This window comes from Cyprinodon tularosa, unplaced genomic scaffold (assembly GCF_016077235.1).
Source record: "Cyprinodon tularosa strain WSP-4 unplaced genomic scaffold, ASM1607723v1 ctg214, whole genome shotgun sequence".
Lineage (NCBI taxonomy): Eukaryota > Metazoa > Chordata > Actinopteri > Cyprinodontiformes > Cyprinodontidae > Cyprinodon > Cyprinodon tularosa.
In genome coordinates, this window is record NW_024038796.1 from 1,524,017 (window position 1) to 1,536,169 (window position 12,153).

The 12,153-nt window shown below is 36.6% G+C and overlaps 1 long non-coding RNA gene across 1 annotated transcript; it reads left to right on the forward strand.

Annotated features, from left to right (window-relative positions):
- The first annotated feature begins 3,305 nt into the window (after positions 1 to 3,305).
- Positions 3,306 to 9,954, forward strand: LOC119783952. The gene is made up of 3 exons (XR_005280880.1): positions 3,306 to 3,773; positions 5,283 to 5,692; positions 6,468 to 9,954. It is a non-coding gene; the product is annotated as an uncharacterized LOC119783952 (long non-coding RNA).
- Positions 9,955 to 12,153: the final 2,199 nt, after the last annotated feature.

Sequence of the window (12,153 nt, forward strand, 5' to 3'; positions counted from 1 at the left end):
AGAATTCATGCTCTTTCAGAGCTAGATTTTGTGTTATAATGCCTTAAAGAGAAAATGATGTTTCTCTGGAAGTCAAGTGTCTTCAGTAAAATTATAGATACTGTAAATAACTATTTTAACAAAAACCTATTAAATTATAAATTTATGTTAGTACTTGTAAATATAAATTTTATGTAGAATGATATTGATAACAGTAGGTAAGTAATGACAATGGAAAAGACTCAAACCTCAAAGAATTTTATCCAATATAGCTTTTATCTAGAAGGATGTTTAAATATATGCATCTATTTGTTATCAAAGGCTGTAGGAAACTATAGTTTGACATTATTTAGGAATATGGATTTTTTTGAGTGTTCCTGTTGGAACAATTTAGATTGACCCTAAGGTTCTGGTGCCTGTCCGCTTTTGCCCACCCCTCAGTATACATTGGTTATTGCCTGGCCACCCATATTAAACTTTTCTGGCTACGCCTCTGACTATATGGCTGTTAAAAAAATCTTTAGATGTTATCATCCATTTTATGTCAACCAAATTATGTAATTATCTTCTTTCATACAAGGCACAGAATGAAGTTATCAGTTCTTTCAAAGTTTATATGTCACAGGTCCCGTGTTTGTGTGTGTGCATGGGTGTGTGTGAGTGACTGATGCATCTCTCCAGAGAAGATCTTGGTGGAGAACCTGGGCAGTCTACACAGGTGGAGCTCATCAGTCTCATCAGAGTGCTGGGCTTTAAAGAGCAGCAGAGCCTTCACACAGTGCTGGTTTCTTATTGTTTTCTTGCTTCCTCATCTTTTGCTCCCCTCATGTTTGTTTCCTGACGTTTATTGGATTTTGTTTGGTTTTCAGTATTTTTGATTTTTGCCTCTGTTGTTCTTGGACTTTTCATTAAATCAGCAAAACTCACCTCTCACTACTCTTCTCTGCATTTGAGTCCTCAAAGCCTCCACTCATCCTGACGATATAGGCCTTTAGCCACACAGAGAAATAAAGCTTAAATCTACAATATAGCTTTAAACTGTAGCCCCACACTGCCTCCCCCTCAAACAATACGGAGGCTGACATGGTACAAAAGGGCTTCCAAGACGTCTGCTTTGTCTACATTATCATTTGATGGTGAAGTTTTATTTACATTAGATCACAGCATTAAATCCATCAATTCTTCAATATATTTGTCTCAGGTACAGTGACAAGTATATGAATTAGGAGATGAGAAAATGTCATGAATTAACTACTGTTTTAGTGAAGGAGGCTGCAGAGATTAGCTTTTTTAAATCAAAATGGAAGACAGAAAATAATGTTGATAAAGGATAATGCAGGGAATGCTCTTTAAGGAGGTCTGAATGGCTTTTTAAAAAGCTGTTTTAATTTAGCCCTAGAAAGACTGTTAATTGTCCTACCTCCAACACGGATCAGCTGATCCCTTCTCTCATGTTGAACCGCCGCCTACTCCGCCCGCAGGCTCCTCTGACCATCTAAGTTGGGTTTGGAGATCTAAGAGTTAAGCTCAGGAGAGCAGGTAGACTGGTATTTTATTATGACTATCATTACACTACATCTGTTAATGGCTAATATAAGTACTGGTTTCACATGTCAGCTCCATACGTTTTTAGAATAATGGGTAAATTAAATGGGTAACTCTTCAAATATGTGACATCACCTATGCCGTCAATAATAGTTGAATCACTACTCAGGAAGCAAACCACATTTAATGATCTTATGCCAATATAGTTGTTTTAGATAAATAAGAACATTCGTATGGGCAGATCCATATACAGGCACATTTGATAATGCTGAGAGTTTAAATTATGTTGGTAACTCAGTTCACTGTCTAGAATATTTCACATATATTAATGTTTTCATGCCTACAGTTGATTACGATAATTATTGAAGGAGTACAGCTAATGAAAACAATAGTTTTTAGATTATTATGTAAAAAAAAAACACTTTAAGAACAAAAATGTGAGCTTAATGAAAACATTTCTTTTTTTACATTTGTTTTAAAAGCTACTTTAAGACTGACTAACAAGTCTAATGTAAATTGATCAACTGTAATTGATCTCTAAGTCAACAGCAGTGGTTGGGGTCTGTTGCCATGTGATAAAGCAGAGGGTCAAGGGTATATCATCTACTGCCATTTACTTACTTGAGATAAGCACAATAACCTCTGCAAGAATCTTTAAAATGATCCAGATGTTTGACTTGTTTAGGAGTCTTGGCGTGTCTATTCCGTTCAATCCAGACTCTGGTATCCAAAGCATAAGACAATTATTACTTTAAGCTTATTGCTTAGGTAAAGCCCTCCCCAAGTAGAACTCAATCCCATTGTGTTAAAATAACCCAGGGGTCCATTCAGGCTCGGAATGGGAAAGATTTTTGGCCCTGGCATTTTTTCATCTACACTGGTCCACTGGGTTTTACTGGCTTTGGTTATTAATATGGATGCAACAGTGACTGCTGCTGCGTAACGTCGACACTTGCACAAAGCCAGCCAGACACCCACTCACACATGGGTCTAGGTCTACAACGTAAGCCTGAGCGTTGTAAAAACACCAGCATAAAACAATACAATATAGAGGCAGACAGGCAGTTCTTCAAGAATGAATACATGAAAGCTCAGCGGCGTGTAAGCTCGACTGCGAGTCTAGGTGGCATGTGGGCAATGAAAAGGAATCATGTAAACAAATGCAAAACCCCATCATGCACTGCAACATATTTTTGCAAAATATTCGAACATAAATTCGCCAAATATAAGAACACCTTAGTTTGGTTTAAAGAAAGCATTTTAGTTTTTTTTTTTTACAATTTAGTTCATTGCAAGGATTTTACAGTTTGAAGAAATAGAAAATTACACCATACGCCAACCGTCACAAGGATGTGCATCACAAGGAAGGGCTATATGCATCATTTAAGAAGTTAACATTGTATTACTTCTTGAGCCCCTTGAGTTATTTACTACCAGAGCTTTGGCTTGAGAGTAAGTGTTGGGGCCAGTATGATTTAAGGAGGGCCCCAGCCCTCCTATGCTGAAATTAGGACCGGCCCACAGATTACTTATCCCAGCCTGGGTTCATCTGACTCTGGGTTGCAGAAAGAACTCAAAGTGATTTCGTTTCAACCCCGCAGTTTTTAAAGTGTATTATTCTTCTATAAATAATTTTGCTATAATATTTAATTTGAATAATTGTGCACAGATGATTAGAGGCCATCATATAGCCTGATATCACCTGGTAGAAAAATGACAGTGCAGTAACAATGTGATGATTTGAGGTGGCTGCGGTGCATTATCCGGTGCCTGCAGGCGATCCTCTGTTGCCCAGGAAACACAGATGGTGGATAAGGGGGTTGCATACAAAAGACCATAAACCTGTAGCAGCAGCTGCAGATCGAGAGCACCCATTCTCCCAGGATTGCGCAGTTATTCAAAGGAGTCTCTGTTCTCATTCAGACCATCGCTTCATCATCTTTGTCCACAGCTTTTCTGCTCCACTTTGTCCTGATTTTCTCCCTGAACTGGTGTGCCGTCTCCCTGTCAGTGCGCAGCTGCTGCTGGCACTCCCACAGCTGCTTGTTTCAGCTCGGCGGCCATGAAGAGGACGCTGAACTGCTGAGAAGCAGGAGACTCGGTGTGAGAAGAGACCTTCTTTATGTGGCGCAGGCAGATAAACGCGCTGGGGATGCGCATGTTGAACAGCTTGCCTCCAGGATAGAAGGGGAAAGAAGCCATGATCTCCTCACACCCTTTATGATGCAGATGGAACCTGAAGATCTTTGGTATGGAAAATACTCCTATAATTCAATCTATATTCATATTTATTTACCAAACTATTTGAACAATTCTGGGTTTTTATTTTAAACATATTAAGGCTGAGGAGACTTTCTTGATTTAAATGGCCTATATGTGTTCTGATTGGCAGTTTTAGTTACATTTATAGAAATATTTTCCATAAACTATAGCTGTCCAAGATAAAATAGATACAAAACATGTTGTTTTATTTAAAAGAGCTGGCCTTTAGGCAAAAACCAACTAATCTTTTTCTATAGGGCCTTAACCCCCACCTAGTAACTTGTATTTTGGGACAGGAACATGTTATGACGTTCATTTAGAACTAAATCATCATACTCTAAAGCATTTGTAGTATCAAGTAAATTATCTCTGTATTCACACAAATGAATTTTTTTCAGTGTGATAGGATTATTAAGTCTCATAGTAATCTGGCTAATTCAACTTTGTCTGTTATATTTCAAAATCCTTGTAACTTTAAATTAATCTGTTTTTTGAGTAACTGTTCATTACCCCCAGGTGGTTCTTGATATAACTCCCCAGCTCTGATGTCCTTCAGTTGAGGGGCAGGCCACTCACCCCCCCAAAAAACAAATTACCCTTCATGAACAGCAATCCAACACCGGGCATTTTTACTGTAGATTTTCGATTTTATTGGTCATTAGTTTCAGAAGGGAGAAGACATCACTAGTGTTTTCGATTGTATTAGCAATGTAAGAGGTTATGAGTGTTATGAAGCTTTTTCTGATCCCTTTAAAGCTATAGGCTCAGTTCTAAATGAACATTATAGTTTTTGAAATTCAAAATGCTTATTGAGAAGTCAAACCTGGAATAGGTTATTTGAATTTGGACATATGCATTAATTAAAGACCTAATTGCGATTTGAGAAGTCTTGATTCATTTAGTTAAAAAAAAAATCTAGAAGAATAAGAAGGGTAAAATGCCATGCACACCAGTAGATTGAGACCCATGTAAAATAATAAGGCTGTATTATTTTCCCAGAAAGAGAACTCAACATAGATTTTAGTTCATTTTAGTTCCTGTGACTGCTTTGGAAAGTAGGTCTGTCTGTCTGTCTGTCTGTCTGTCTGTCTGTCTGTCTGTCTGTCTGTCTGTCTGTCTGTCTGTCTGTCTGTCTGTCTGTCTGTCTGTCTGTCTGTCTGTTTTAACTTTACTGTTACTGTTGGTGTAAAGTGCTTACCTCCATCACATTGCTGTAACCATCCCTTCGCCTCTGTGTGGCAGCAAATCCACTATAAGCTTCCTACTGTTACCTATAGGGCTGAAGTGAGATAGTGTCTTACTGCTATTTAATGGAATGTGACCAAATCTGAGTGCTTTTCTGAAAATCACAAGTATTTTGTAAATGCAGAACACTTTGATGGGATTCACTGCAGAACATTTTTTTATTTTCTGGTGAAGTGGCCAGCAGCATTAAGAAAGTGCAGAGAAACAAAGATTGGCTCAAATTGATTAGGATATAATTGCTTCTTTTTTAGGTGAGGTGTGTCATATAAGCTGGAGTCACTGCTTGAGCTGCTGATACCAAACAGGACCTGGGAGGAGCCATCATCAGGGCAGGTTATGTGTTATCTTTGTTAAAATAGCTAAAGGAGGGCATTCTTTATTGGTCAATTGCTATTTATCATTATATATATATATTTTTTTTTTATTAAGGTGTAGTAAAATGCTCTAATATGAAAGAATAAAATGCAGCATCTATAGGAACCTGATCCTTTCGGAGATGTTTACAGGACAGCTGAGTTGCGTTCCACTTTTCTGCTGCTTTGTCTCGTGTGTCCCTTCTCCAGTTACACTGATGAAAGAAAGCAGATTTGGAGTCAACAAGACCCCATTATACCCCAGCTGACGCCGCTCCACCTCCTGCTCTCTGCTGCCTTATGGAACGGTACTGAATCCACCGGATTTATGCCGATAAAACTTTTATTTGCTCTGAGAATTTTTATACACTTACTGCATTTCCTGTTGTCTAGATGACTTTAATCACATAGCTTAGTCTTTATTAACCCATATCTCTTTGGCTCTCAGACACATTTAAGCGCATTTGTGTTTAGCTGCTGCGTTAGTGGAAACATGAGCAGCAATCAGAGATTAGGGATGTGTTAAATTGCTGACATGTTTGTGTTCATTTGCAGCTGTCCTCTGTAGGATCACAGTTTAAAGCTGAGATAAAACGGCATGAAAGCAAAGAGCATTCACAAATCTGATTAAGTTTATCTGCTTCTCAGATTTATTTATTCAACATTAGGTTGAATTATCTCAGACGACACATTTCATGTAACAGCAGGGATGCCTCTTCTATACAGTTGGATCCTATTTATTCCAAGTAATTATTTATTTCAGGAATTCAGTTTAAAAAGTGTAAATGATCAATTTTACATTCAACCATCCAGTCTCTCCTTAGTCCAGGTTGACATTCCTGGTAGTTTGGGTCAGATAATGCAAGAAGCAAAACTACCTCCAACTCTTCAAAATACTTTAAGTTATTAGATGCTTAAAATATCATTCTGTATGTAATAAATCTTTGTTTTTTTACTGCAGAAGGTTGAATTATGCAAAAATACTTTTTATTAGTATTCTTATTGATAAAGATGTCCCTATGGGACCTTTAAAAGGAAGAAAATAAAGTTTTATTTGCTGTGTTTGGTTTGTTTCTCTTGCAGTGGCTGAGACTCGGTGCCGTTGGAGCCATGCTGCTCCCACAGAGGGAATATTTTCTTTTTAGATTGTTTCACTACCAAGAGATGACTTCCGCTGCTGCTTTATCGGCAGAAAAGAAATAACCATGCAGCCGTTGCAGTGTCATTATTATCTGTTTAATCACTTTTAGCTGGAAGGCACTTCATTGGAAATCATTTGCTGCTCTTTTAAATGCTTTGTTTTATAGCTTTAATCAAACCCTTTCTTATTTCCATTTCTGTGGATCAGAAATGACCTTTAGTGAATTTATTTTTATTTTTTGAAAACCAGCTTGAAGTGCTGCCAGATTCAAACCGATGAAGTTTTTTTTTATATATATAGTTGAGGCCTGAACACAAATATGTGCCAGTGTGTGAAAATGGCTGATGTTCCCACCCTCTAAAAATGTGTAAATCACACATTTCTGTTTGTTGTGAAAGCTCCCAAGTTTAATGTGAAACCAACTATTTTTACTATACTACAGCTCTGTAGTGTGAGTGTGAGTGTGGGTGAGTGCATGTGTTTCTCTGCATGTGCTCCATTCGTGTTTATGGCAGTGTGTTTGCACGTGTGTCTCATCGGTCCGATAAGATGTATCTTTAATGGGCCAGAAACTGCAGCTACAATCCTTTTTAACCACTGGATGTACAAGATAAGGGATAAAACATTATTTACTGATGATTCTTAGCATTTGTTACAACCTCATTAAAGCAGCAGTCCTACTTGTGATTTAGATCACAAGGATGTTATTGGAAATTTGTTGGGTGCCGTTTTCTGAATGATGCCTGCTGGCATACACCGAACCCTTTCTGTGCCAGCAGCCCCATCATTTAACACTTAAGCAAATTAAGGCAAATGCTAATAATGATGTGTAAATAGCCTTTTACCCACGCCTTGATTGCACTAACAGGATCTGACTAATGTCGTCTAACAGTACTAATGTCTGCTAACAGTTGAAGGATTACTAACCTCTGTGCAGAATGCAGACGGCTTGCATTTCTAACCCACTAACTTCTCTCTCTGCTTTATATTAGCTGTCTTAGAAGCACGCTTCTCTTCTTTGATCCTGTATTCCTTCTTTTAAGAGGTGTCTGATTCAGATATCTCAAATCGAGCATGGAAAGAAGGATTTCAGGACTTGGGAAGAGGATTGTTGAAAACCTGAGGATAAGAAGAGGTCAAAATTGGTTGACCCCATACTGCAGCTAAAAATAGGCTAATCTGCTTCCAAATGTTTGCATTTTTCAGGCTAAATTGGAATCTTATAGAGCAGTTTTTTGCTCTCTGATTGTGCTGTGTGGTCAACCCTGCCTTTGCCCGTGGAGGTGGTAACTAACCCCTAATGTGTTCGTACTAACAATATGGAGGCTGAATCGGCCCATCTGCCACTCTTACTAACATCTTTCTGTTGTCTGATTGATTTGACAGTAACTAAAGCATGCTTTGTGGTATTGGTGATGCTTATTATATGACTCTCCATGGGCTTTTCCCCCCTATCTCAGGCATCGACTATCTGAGCTGTGTTTTTAACATTTAGTTTAGTTTTTTATCTTCTAAAAAAAACAATTTAAATGTTACTAACCAGAGGAGCTTTCAGTAGCTCTGCAAACTAACAAACTAACCTACTAATAAACTAATTTTCTAACCTTAACTAACCAAAAATTCTTCGGTTTGTGATTTCATCAAACAGTTCTTTAACCAAGGAGCTGTGTCGCTTTTTGAATGCATTTGTGTGTTTGAATGAATGTGTGTGTACAAACCTATCAACGTTTTCATGAAATTATCATTAAAAGTTTTTTAATTATGCTCATTGCATTAAGATTATTGTATGTAGATAGTTATAATCTATCCAAGTTGGTGCAAAACTTTTCTTTCTTTCCACCTGCACTGTGTCCCCTAAACAAGCAGCCTTCTATTAGTGCAAAATGTACGTCCACAGAAGAGGGTTTGCAAAGCTGATATGCGGTACTGAGCCCATCAGGCAGATGAACTGTAAAAAGTCAACCCTAACCCTAACCCTAGTCAGTGGATGTTGTCATGCTTTGAGCAACTTACCACCTAACTGGAATCACACTACAAACGTTATATAGATCCTAAAGGACTTTGGTGTTTAAGCAACATTTAAAGAAGTCAGCTCAGATCCTGTTTCTGCAACATGACGGTCTGCTTAATGTTAGCTACCTTAACATGAACAACTTTTGATTGGACTTTATCCTACCCTTTGGCAACAAATTGATGTGTTGTTAGCATAAGATTCTGTTTAATTCAGGTTTACTGTGTGTAAAATGATAATACTTTAACTCAAAAATGATTGGTACAGTAAAGGCCCTAAAACAAAGTTTGAGCCCCCAGTAACTCATCCTCACATGAGTAGAGGATGTACAGACTGTTGTTGTTTATAAAATATGTCAGCAAAAAACCCCAACAACACTACACTATGTTTTATGCATTTAAAACTGCTTTTAAACCATTAAGTAAATAATTTTTTTACTGCTATTTGAAGACCTGGAATAAAGATGGTTTAAAGTTGACTAAACACTAGTCCGTACTAATAATAAGCAAACCTCACTGAGTTGACATCAAAATATAAATGCCCAAAAAACACTGCAATAAAATAAAACAAAAATCAAACAAACAAAAAAGAAAACATTAAAATTACAATACAAACTCATTGTTGTGATTTTTTCATATTTTTCCATATTACCTGTTCAATCAAGTCTAAGGTTGATGCTAAACAGAACAGCAGTTTTAGTATATTTTTTTATCTAAATGGTTTTGAACTTGATTATTTTCTACTTTGATATTTAGAAAATGTAAATATTTTTGTGCCATTATTAAATATATTTGTCTAACATTTTTAGAAAGAAAACTCACTATTGAACACCCTGTCATTTTTTAGGTTCCCTATCAAATAGGTATGACTTTTATGCATTCCTGTGGATTACTTTAAAAGGACTCATTCATTTATCTTTAAATCTGAAATATACTGTTGAGAAGATATGAAGAATTGTTTCAGATCAGCATCTATTATTATCTATTACATCAAGAGATGTTATAAAAAGAGAGGGTAGAAAGCGGAAGAAAATGAGAGAATTCCAAGATTGAATAATAGGCCTATAGAAAGTTTCTCAGTGTTTAAGATGCCTTGTTTCTGTACCCAAGTAAAACAAATGTATACTGAAAAAATATTTACTTTTATGCATGAAGCAGCACTTCATTTTTTTATTTTATTTTTTCAAGATATACAATCTTTTTTTAAAAGATTATATTTGTTCTTTGACTCGGTCAGTAAAATGATTCAGGTTTTAGATTATTATTATTTAAGTTACTGTAATATCTCAGACAGCAGATCAGACAAAAACTTCGTGATTTCAAGAAATGTATGAAAAACTTAAATCCTTGTTTCCTTGTTGGATGTCTTGATGCTGTTGCTCTCGTTTTATGCACAAATAAAGAAAGGTTTTCTTCTTATGTGTCTGGTTTTTTTTTTTATAAAAAAAAAGGAAACACAACCTAAATAATGAAAAATAACCAAAACTGAAGCAGAATGAAATTTTCTTGAATCTGTTTGAGAATACAGTAAACTATAATCAGCTTTAATACAATCCCAGTATCTGTAGAAAAGATGCCTCAGTGATCGTCCACACAGATGCAGAGGGTTGGTGCTTTATTCTTAAAGGATAAAGGGTTTTCATAGTAGATTTACTACCAGCTTTAACATGTCAACAATAATTCCTGCCTTATGTCTGGTTAGAACAGTGAGGGATTATTTAAACTTTGATCTTTTGGTTCAGACAAGGAATATGTTTGCAGTAAAAAAAACTAATGCAGCGATTAAAACATTGAACAGATCTATAACATTTCTTTGTTCTTCTATATGTGTAAAAGAACAAACAACTCACAAAAAAATAATTTTTTAAAAATGTATTTTTCTGGATCAATATTGCAGCAGTGAAGTCACAACTGGATCACTTTTAATAATTGAAAAACTTAAGAATTGCTATCTCATTAGTTATCAACTACTTTATTAGAATGTGCAAATTGCAATGTGCAGTTTAGTGTTTCAAACCTGCTTTTTATTACTATTTTCTTACCCAGTATTTTTAGAGTATAGATGGTAAAATTAAATAATCTACCTTTGAGTTAGATGATTCTTTCCAAACAAGGTCCTCTTTAGTAAATAAACCTGTTAACTTCTGCTGTCTGTACCTAGGACTGATTACACATGCTAATATGCAAATATCCAGCAGAGGGCAGTATCTTATCAGGTGTTTTTTTTTTGTGTGCAGTTCATGTGTTAGAATTTATGTTGATACACCCACTCATGTTTCAATGACACTTTGACTTCCCATTAATGTTATTACTTAGATATTAACATTTTCCACCAGATTACTGAAACTTTGCATGTAAATTACAGTCTCCCTTATGCCTTGTCTAGGTGGATCAATGGGTTTAATGTATGAGTGTGTGTGTCAACACCTGAACAGGAGTAAAATAGATTGTAAAAAAATGCTGGATAAAACTGGTCAGAGACTCAACATCCTTAGTGATATGACATGTGGGCTATAACAGCTTAAAGGCCACTGAAAGAGGAAAGAAACATGACCCCATAGACAATATAACAGATTGCAATTTACAATGGACTCAATGCAATTAAAATTAATTTTTGAAAACAGGTCCCATGGTCTGTTAAAACAAAAGTACAAACATGTGACCAAAATCCCAAGAGTTACAATTGAAAGAAAAAATTGGAAAATGCAACCATCCCAACTGTAGAATAAATGTAGCATCTTGTTGTATTGATGATTTGCCACAGAAGAAGCAGATTTCATTGAAAGGAAATATCAAACAGTAATAACTTGCTTTCAAACATGGAGGCTTTCAGACTGACACAATCCGGATCAGCACTGTGGTCCAGGTTCTCTGTCTTCGCCTGGCCGCTGGAGGTGGTGGATTGGCATATGGAGGCAAAGCAAATATCCGCACCCCACATTGTTTGTTGACATGTTGGTGGAGATGGTATGGCGTTTAAAGGGAGACATTAGAAAGTTACAGGCATGATGAGACGTCTTTGTAACTTGAAACCAAGCAGGAGACAACTAAGGCGTCTATTGAGCTTAACCTTATTGGTTTTGTCCAGGCCCCCACTAGCCTAATATCTTTTTACCTTAAACCTTGTGATCCTTTCTTCCCTGCTTAACTTTTAACATATTCTTCTGGTCATAGTTTGACTTTCAGACCTGAACGCAGACTCCATTCCTCTCCAAAGGCTTCCCTTCCTCTTGTTAGGCAGCAGCTTAACTCACGATACGACACTTCTGATCAAACCAAGCACCTCGCTGTGCTGACAGCGGGAGGATGTTCTCTAAAGAGACAAGCAGTAGTGGATGAAGTACTCAACAGTAGTACTTGAATAAAAGCATTGACACTCATAGTCAAATTTTACTCAACTACAAGTAAAAATAATTTGACTAAACATCTACCGGTACTCAGGTTAAAGTACTGAGCTATTTTAATAATTTCTTATTTAAAAATAATCCAAAACGAAAAGGTTAGTGTCTTGATTCTCCTCAAACTTTCACCTTGGAATAGAATTTTAAGGTAGAATCTATTACCACAAACTACGGCTGTGCTTTAAGAACTCTTCCTACTGAACAACTTGGCCACACG